The sequence below is a fragment of the Dermochelys coriacea genome, chromosome 27 (genome assembly GCF_009764565.3).
Source record: "Dermochelys coriacea isolate rDerCor1 chromosome 27, rDerCor1.pri.v4, whole genome shotgun sequence".
NCBI classification, from domain to species: domain Eukaryota; kingdom Metazoa; phylum Chordata; order Testudines; family Dermochelyidae; genus Dermochelys; species Dermochelys coriacea.
Window position 1 is genome coordinate 1,892,000 of NC_050094.1, and position 9,766 is coordinate 1,901,765.

Consider the following 9,766-nt stretch of genomic DNA (forward strand, 5'->3'; position numbering starts at 1 on the left):
TACACCCCTGCACTGTACACCCTCACGTCATCCACCACACTTCCCACATTGTGTTCATCTGCATGCTGGCTACTGCACACACCCAACTGCACCCCCGCTATAGACCCCTCTGCACACACCCTGACATGCTCACTATGCCCCCCACTGCACTCACCTACACATTGCACACTACACCCCCCACTATAACCCCTCACTGCACACTCCTACATCCCCCACTATATATCCCACTGCACATACCCACACCCCCACTATATCCCCCACACTGTGCTCATCTACCCACCACACATGACACACCCCAGTTATACTCTTTCTGCACTCATCTATACACTGCCTACTGCACACACCCTACATTTCCCCCCACCCTCACAATACTCCCCTCACTACACACTCCCACACCCCACTGAAATCACCCACACACCCCACTATGCCCTTCACAATGTGCTCATCTACATGTTGCCCAAGGCACACAACACCTACATGGATCTAGCTATACACAAACCTCTTTGCACATCCTCCCCACTGCACACCTACCTACACGCCCCCCCCCAACTGCACACATAGAATTATAGAAGATTAGGGTTGGAAGAGACCTCAGGAGGTCATCTAGTCCAACCCCCTGCTCAAAGCAGGACCAACACCAACTAAATCATCCCAGCCAGGGCTTTGTCAAGCTGGGCCTTAAAAACCTCTAAGGATGGAGATTCCACCCCCTCCCTAGGTAACGCATTCCAGTGCTTCACCACCCTCCTAGTGAAATAGTGTTTCCTAATATCCAACCTAGACCTCCCCCACTTTGCTAAAGTCAAGATATATCACATCCACTGTTTTCCCTGTATCTACAGAGCTAGTTATCTCATCATAGAAGGCAATCAGGTTGGTCAGGCATGTCTTGCCCTTGGTGAATCCATGTTGACTGTTCCTAATCACCTTCCTCTCCTCCAAATGCTTCAGAATGGATTCCTTGAGGATCTGCTCCATGATTTTTCCAGGGACTGAGGTGAGGCTGACTGGCTTGTAGTTCCCCGGATCCTCCTTCTTCCCTTTTTTAAAGATGGGCACTACATTAGCCTTTTTCCAGTCGTCCGGGACCTCCCCTTATCGCCATGAGTTTTCAAAGATAATGGCCAATGGCTCTGCAATCACATCCGTCAACTCCTTTAGTACCCTCAGATGCAGCATATCCAGCCCCATGGACTAGGGCTTGTCCAGCTTTTCTAAATAGTCCCAAACCACTTCTTTTTCTACAGAGGGCTGGTCACCTCCTCCCCACGCTGTGCTGCCCAGTGCAGCAGTCTGGGAGCTGATCTTGTTTGTGAAGACAGAGACAAAAAAAGCATTGAGTACATTAGCTTTTTCCACATCCCCAGTCACTAGGTTGCCTCCCCAATTCAGTCAGGGGCCCACACTTCCCTTGACTTTCTTCTTGTTGCTAACATACCTGTAGAAACCCTTCTTGTTACCCTTCACATCCCTTGCTAATTGCAACTCCAATTGTGCTTTGGCCTTCCTGATTTCACCCCTGCATGCTTGAGCAATATCTTTATACTCCTCCCTAGTCATCTGTCCAAGTTTCCACTTCTTGTAAACTGCCTTTTTGAGTTTAAGCTCACCGAAGATTGTGCCTGCCATATTTGCTATTCTTTCTGCACGTCGGGATGGTTTGTTCCTGTGCTCTCAATAAGGCTTCTTTAAAATACAGCCAGCTCTCCTGGACTCCTTTCCCCCTCATATTAGCCTCCCAGGGGATCCTGCCCAACAGCTCCCTGAGGGAGTCAAAGTCTGCTTTTCTGAAGTCCAGGGTCTGTATTCTGCTGCTCTCCTTTCTTCCTTGTGTCAGGATCCTGAACTTGACCATCTCATGGTCACTGCTGCCCAGGTTGCCACCCACTTCTACTTCTCCTCATCCCACACCCACATCCTCCCCACTACACACACCTACACCACTGCACACCTACATACTTCCATCTGCATAAACACCCTACAGCACCTGCCACACACACATACACACACTGCATCCACCCTAGCACCCCATTGCATCCATCTCACTGCACACACTCATGCTGCATGCCCCCCCACTGCAGCCACCCCACTGCACATACCCACCCACACACCTGTATACACTTATCCACACTGCCCCAACACATTCCACTGCACATACCTACATACACTTATCTGCACACATCCCCATTGCAACTACCCCACTGCACACAAATGCACACACCTAGCCACCCCCCCACTGCACGCACAACTACTGTGCACACATCACAGTGTACATACACACACACAGTACATAAACATGGTACATGCAGAGATACACACACACATGCCAAAGTTCGTAACACACACTGTACACATAGGTGCACCCTCCCCCCCCACACAAACCACTCACACCGCACTATATGTGTGCACACAGGCCAAGGAGAGAGAGACACACACAGACTGCACAGATACACACACATCACACTGAGACGCTCCTTGCCATACTCACTGAGGTTCCTGTACACACCCAGAGACACACAAACATGCACACATGCTGTTCACACCTCTCCGCCCCCACTCCCATGCATAACCACACCTGCTGGAGCAAGATTTTCCGAGGGAACCGTTTGCCATTGAAAAATGCTGATTTGGCAGAACTGAAACTTTCTGTGGGAACCTGTCGATTCGGTCGGAATTTTTGAGGGGAGGCAGACAAGCAGGCGGGCTGGACCTGCCCCCCACAGCCTCCTCAGCCCACCAGGCAGGGCTGTTAGGAGCCAAGACTCACACAGTGTCTAGGCTCCTTGGCTGTGGCCTGGCAAGCTGCCAAGGAGCCAGGGTAGGTGGGACCGGAAATGTTCCACAAATTCCATGTTGGTTCTTCTGAAACAGAATTTATTTTGGCAATTGCCCCCCATCCCCAATGGAAGACTTTTTTTCAGAAATGCAACATTTTCTCTGGGCAGGAAATGCCGGTTCCTGTGCATCTCCACCTCACACACAGACGTGCGCGCGCACACACCCGGGCATGTGCCCCACATGGGCACACACAGCCAGATCCTGTTCCCACTCCTGCTGGCAAATGCTTTTAATAGCAACATCTGGGTGGCAAATCTCAGCCCTCACTGTAGGCCTACAAGGACTGACCACTCCAAGTATACCCAGGCCTGACTGCTAGCAGGTCCAATGTGGTTTGCAGCCAAACGGTCAAAGAAGTCTGAGGCCCCAGTGAGCCCTGCCCCACAGCCCCTTTGCAGTACTTTGTTGGCACCAAGGTGCCGTGACGCTGGCTCAGCTTGGCAGATCCGATTCCCCACATGCTCACTTGCCAGCCCCAGCTTAGGGGACATAGCTGGAGCACCTCTGTACTCAGGCTCTTCCTGTGGAGCCCCCCCATGAAGCCAGAAGCAGCCAGATGTAGGTTAGCGTTACCCTGAGGTTACTCTATTTTATGCTTGTGGTGGAAATGGCTCCCAGAAACCCCCAGAATCAGGGACCCACAAAGGCAGCAGAAGGCCAATTTTGTTCTTCCCTCACTTGTGGTGAGTGACTCCCCTCGCTGCTCTCTGGAGGGAAGGGTTACCACCTGGCTAGTATTTGACCAGTCTGGCTGATGTTTTTAAGGCTTTGCCAGTTGTCAGTTATCAGAAAAATAATTTAATCTGCTGATTTTTTTTTACGTGGACCTAAAAACTTGCTTTATTATCACACTACATTGCGCTAGCTAATGGTAAAAGTGTCTGTGGCCAGCTAAAGATGCTGCAGTGTTCCTGCTGCTGCAGTTTAAGTAAGAAAATGATGTTAACAATCGTATCTACGTGTGGTCTCTCTCTAGCTACTAGAAGAGGCTGTTGAAGGGGGGGGTGCAGCATTGCCTTGTGGTTGGGGAGTTAGATTTGTGGCGGGCTTGCTTTGTTGGGGGGGTTGCATTTCAAAGGTGGGTGTTTACAATGCCAGCATGCAAGGATCAGGCAGCGGGGGGAGGTGCCGGGGGTTTATCTGAGCTGTGTCCTGTCCGGGGCAGCTACGGTGTCACTGCGATTGAGCCCGTGGAGTTGCCTCACAGCTGAATTCCTACAGGGAGCTCTCTGCATCCTAGCCCCTCTCCAGTCAACTGCCAGAGCAGTCGCACCTCTCTTGCCCCAGGGCTTCTCTCAGAGCCTCCCGGGTCATTCCCGGACAAAGCAAGGGCCTGTGGGGACAGCAATTGCCAAAGGCTAGTGGCCTGCTTGCGGGGCGAATCAGCCAATCCCAGCTTCCTCTGCAGCCTATTCGGTGATGCCTTGGTGGGCGGAGTCTCCATGGAGCCAATCAGAACTCCAGCTCTCCCTCGCCACCCTAGAACCTGCGGCTCTCCCACCCCCCAAGCTTTGCTCCCACCATGTTAATTACTCTCAGTGCATCACATCTAGTGCTGAGTCTTGTTGTGTTTTTTTCCCCGCAGTTTCCATCTGGCCTGTCAAGGCCTGGTCCTGCCCTAACTTAGGCCATGGCTACACTGAACGTTTGCTGCTCCAGTCAGGTCACTTAGGGCTGTGATAATTTTATAGGGAAAGAGGGAGGGATAGCTTAGTGGCTTGAGCATTGGCCTGCTAAACCCACGGGTGTGAGTTCAATCCTTGAGGAAGCCATTTAGGGATCTGGGCAAAAATTGGGGCTTGGGCCTGCTTTGAGCAGGGGGTTGGACTAGATGACCTCCTGAGGTCCCTTCCAACCCTCATAGTCTATGATATTTTTATATTGGCAAAAGCCTTAGTGTAGATGCAATTTCACGGCAGCAAAAAAGTTCTTTTGCTGGCACAATAACTATTCCTACTACCACCCCCAGGATTCAGTTTAGCTCACCTGGGAAATAAGCTAGATCAGCAAAAGCACTCTTCTTCCAGCATAAGGTGCAGCTGCACTAAGAGGGTTTGCGTGTGGAGCTCTGCTGGCAAAGCTTGTCCAGTGTAGACTAGACCGCAGCACATGAAGCTCCCACTGACGCCCAAGTTGGGGGTTTGCAGGAGTGGACTCCAAGGGCCAGACCTCCATGAGCTCTGGCCCCATAACTGGGGCAGATTCCAATGTGCACCTGGCAGGCTGAGCTCTCCTGAAAATCTGAGACTCCTAGACATAATGGAGGCCAAGCCCCGGGAATAAGCCTCTTTCTGCCACCTGGCTACCTTGTGTCTGGGCCCTGTTCTGCACTGGATTTGGGGATTGGGAAAGTGTTGCTGGGTTTTCTGCAACCAACTTTAATGGGCGTCACTCAGCCAAGGGCCTGGAACGCTGCCTGGAAGGATTGGGGGGTGTGTGGGGGGAGTTACTGTTTTTTCACGGTACAAGGCAGCCTGTGTCTCCAGCATGTTTGCCATGCAGACGTGGAAGTCTGATGCTCCAACAGCACCAACATCTGCTGGCATGGCCTGGACACTGGCACTATGTGGGAGTTGTGCCTGCCAGCCTCCTTGATCTCTACCATCAACTGGTGGTTAGACTCAGGCCCTAAAATCAAGGCATTTTGTACAGTCTCCCCCCATCCCCCTTATCCTCCAGAATCTCAGATTTCATCACAAAACCAGCATTGTGTTTCCAGCTCTTCCTGGTGTAAACCAAGTGCAGCGCTGGCTGGCTGAGCCTGTGGCAAACCAGGCTGAAATAACAGCTCTGTGAGATGTCTTCTCAACAGGATGTTCACTCTAAACATGATGATTACGGCGGTGTAATGCACAGCACTATTAATTGGTTCATTGTTAGCAAAAAGATTCTGATAATGTCCTTGGAGTCTATTTGGTACCTCACTTGTATCTGCCGTCCAGTGGTGCACTAAGCAATGTGAGGAACATCGGTCACCAGTTTGGCCTCTGCTCTTTCCAAGGAGAGACGTGTGTGCTGGACAGCATTGTGTTTGGGATTTGTTTTATACTACAGACATCACCCCCACATGCTGCTCTGTCAGAGAAGGAAGGTCCAAGACATATGGCCTGCACAAGGAGCAGAAGGTACAGAGATTTGGGATGGGCCTTGGTTCTGGGGCGTGGGGGGGTGTCAATCCACAATACTAGGCCACTTTACAAACATGAGTGAAGCTAGCTGGCACCCTGGAAGATGGGCATCACCCCATGTTACAGCTGGGGCTGGACAGAGCGGGGCTGACAGACCAAGGACTCTGGAGGAAACCTTTCCTTAGAGGCCGTGGGGCTGACTCTGACTTGCCGTCAGTGAAGAGTCTGAGTTTGACTCCTGATGCACCAGCGTCTCACCACAGCTACCAACTAGGGCTGCCAACTTTCTGATTGCAGAAAACCGAACACCCTTCCCCAAGGCTCCCCTCTTCCCTGAGGCCCCTCCCCTCCCTCTCCCTCCTTCCGTCGCTCGCTCTCCCCCACCTCGCTCACTTGCTCCTTTTTACCGGGCAGGGGGTTGAGGTGTGTGTGTGTGGGGGGGGGTGAGGGGTGCAGGCTCTGGGGTATGGCCAGGGATGAGGGGTTTGGGGTGCAGGAGAAGGCTCTGGGCTGAGGGGTTTGGAGTGTGGGAAGGGGTGCATGCTCTGGGAGGAAGTGCAGGAGGGGGCTCAGAGATGGGCAGAGGGTTGGGGTGCAGGAGGGGGTTCCTCAGGCAGCTCCTGGCAGCAGCCGGCATGTTCCTGTGGCCCCCAGGTGCAGGTGACCCCTAGGTGCATGGTTCCTGCAGCCAGAGCTGCAGAGCCAGCACTCAAGGCAGGGGCAGCGTGTGGAGCCTCCCTGCCCACCCCTGCGCCTAGGGGCTGCAGGGACAAACCAGCTGCTTCTGGAAGCTGCGTGGAGCCAGAGCAGGCAGGGAGCCTGCCATAGCCCTGCTGGGCCGCTGATCGGACTTTCAACGGCTCGAAAACCGGACACCTGGCAACCCTAGCCACCAGCACCCTGTGCAGTAACTGGCCATGGAATAGGGAGGAGACCAGGGCACAATCTGTCTTGTGCTGTGATCCCACGCCAGAGGGCAGGGCAGGCCGTGAGCTGCCGCCTATACTAGCCCCACCGGCCCTGGCCCAGACTCACGAGACCAGAAGCCACCGCACGCTCCAGGGCAGCGTCTGGCCTGCACGGGGCTGGGAAATGGTACCAATGGGGCCAGCAGGCTCACTTCACTGCCCCACTGCCTGCCCCCCAGCCTGGGCTCACGCAGGGAGGTGGCAATGCAAATGCAAGCGGCTCTCCCGGGAAGATCCTGCCCACTGGGCTGGCGGGGGGCAAGTGATTCTGCTGAGGTTTTGGAACAAGTTGGGGACTAGCCCCCAATCCTGGGCCTCACCACCTCCTGCAGGCAGCAGCCCTAAACCTGCGGCCAGCCTGGGTCGCTGAGCCCCTGGCACTCCTGGCAGCACTAGCAGCCTCTGGGCCTGCCCCCATCTCTAACCCCCACCGGAGTGTCGGGCAGGCTCCCGTGGGGACCGGCCCAGAGGAAGCGCTTTGCTGCTGGCTGCGCAGAGCTTGCTGCTCCCTGGCCTAGCTGAGTCTTGCAGGGGCCTGTAGGCCGGGAGCAGGACTCAGCAATGGAGAGGCCTGGCCGGAGCGGGAGGGGGACGGCCCCCTGACTGACAGAGCCCTGGCACCCGCCCCAGCCAGCAGCTGCGGGAGGCTGCCCAAGGCAGAGCCAGGGCCTGTGCCCAGTGCAGGGAGCAGCACTAGGGGACCCCCACAGCTGTTTGGCTCCCCCGCCCCCCCCCCCCCCGCTGCCTCCTGGCTCAAGCCGCAGGGGGGGAAGCAGCTGCTGTAAGGTTCCGTTGTCAATGGACACGGCCCAGAACCGAGTGGGGTGCTGGGAAATGCTCCCCCCGCAGCAAGGAGTGGGGTGGAAAGAGGAAGCTCATTTACTTTTTGGCGCTGGCAAGCAGACGTGCAGCTGGCTGGCCCACAGATCTGAATGGCGCAGGGTCCGCCACATTTTCCAGCTGGGGAAACTGAGGCGGGCGACTGACTCGCTTGTGGCCGTATAAGGATTCGACATCACAGCTGGGATTTGACACCAGGGGCAGCTCGGAGCACTGGAGTCCCCACAGCAGGTGCTTCCCCACTGTCCCACCCTGTGACCGCCCCCTGCCCCCCAAATCCTCTGCAGCTTTTCCACAGCGAGGGGCTGAGGCTGGCAGGATGGGTGAGGGGCTGCGGCAGTCCAGAGCCAAGGGGGCAGGGCAGGGAGGACCCCCCATTGTCCAGGCAGCTGCTGGTGACCCCCAGTGGGGCTCTCATGCTAGAGCGGGTCAGCCCGGGTTCGGATGGGGCGAGATGGCCGGTGCATGGGTGGGGACAGCTCTAACCGGGGGGAGGTTGAGGGTGTGGGTCTTCCCCACGGAACCCCATGCAGACGCTGGGCTCCCTCCCCCCCAGCGGGGCTCTGTCCCTCAGTGGAAACAGGGGCTCAAAGGCCCAAGCACCAAGCGCAGGTGGCGGCTTGCAGGGAGCCTCCCTGCCAGGCTGGCGCTGCCCCTGACACTGTGGGGCCAAGGAGGGCACAGCAAGGGCATTGCCTCCCACCCCCACCCCCCAGACTGGCCAGGGGCCAGTCTGCAGCGCTGCCAGCCACGACAGCCGTTTCCCTCCTCCCCCGCCACGCTGCCCCCTCCTCTGCTCCAGCCCTGGCTTGGGGGGGGAGCTCAGTCTCCATGCCCCTTCTAGCCCTGAGCCTCTGCTGAGGCTGCCAGCTCTGGGCAGCTGTCGAACAGTTCGCCTGGAGGAACTGGGACCGAGACCCCCCCAACAATGCTGGGACCTTCCCAAGCTGGGTCAGGGCCAGCAGCCCAGCCCCAGCCCTGGCCAGCCCCCTGGCAGGGAAAGGCCCCCAGGGCCTTGGCATCAGGCTCCAGGGAGGGGCCAGGCCAAGCTGCCCTGCTGGCTGGCTCCCAGGAGGATCCTGACCGAGGGCAGGGAGCTGGGCAAGGCGCATGGTAAATGGCTCCCCACTAAAGGGGAGGAGGCCGAGGGGCCCTCCCTGGCCCTGGGGGCACAGAGAGCCACCTGCACCGAATGTGTGTGGGGGGGTTACCTGTTCTATGGCAACAGTTCTTACAATTCCACACCCCCCCCGGACCATCCACGGCCAGTTTGACAGTGGGCGGGGGCTGTAGGCCAGCACCCAGCACCCCTCACAGACCCCAGCATCAAGGGCACGTCCTCACAGGACACCCCAGAGTCTACCTCCAGGCCCTCCCCTGGGACAGCAGCCAGCAGCCAGGGCAACGCAGCCACCAGCAAGGAGGGGGGCCCCCTACTGAGCCCTCCTCCCCCCCCGCATGCGGTAGCCGCTGGGTTCTCTTCAGAGGTCCCCGGGGCGTTTCCAAAGGGCTGAGGGCTGCAGCCTCCACGGCCTTTTCACAGGGTCTGGGCACAAAATGAACATTTCACTCTCTGGAACTACAGCGACACCTCCCCCCGCCCCACCTGGTCATCAGTGGGGCCAGGATCTCGCGTGCCACAGCACAGACCTCCGCCTCTCACGCAAACACAGTAACTGGTAGCAGTAGAAGGCTGTTATCCTCATGTGGACCAGCCTCCAAAGGGGTTGGAGAGACACTGCCAGTGGGGTCCACAGGGAGCTGCTGGTGTCCGGCGTGAGTCCTGTTCCAGGCTCCGGAAGGGAGCGTGTACTAGGACCTGCAGCCCCCCTGCCCTGCTACCCCAGCTTCTGCCACTGTCCCCTCCCGTGCAGTTATCCCCGCCAGTTCCTGCCTGTCCCACCCCCATCCTACACCTGGCTTGTCCAACCGCTGTCCATCCCGTCTCCCCAATCCCATCACATCCCACCCTGGCTCCTGCCCCACAGACTC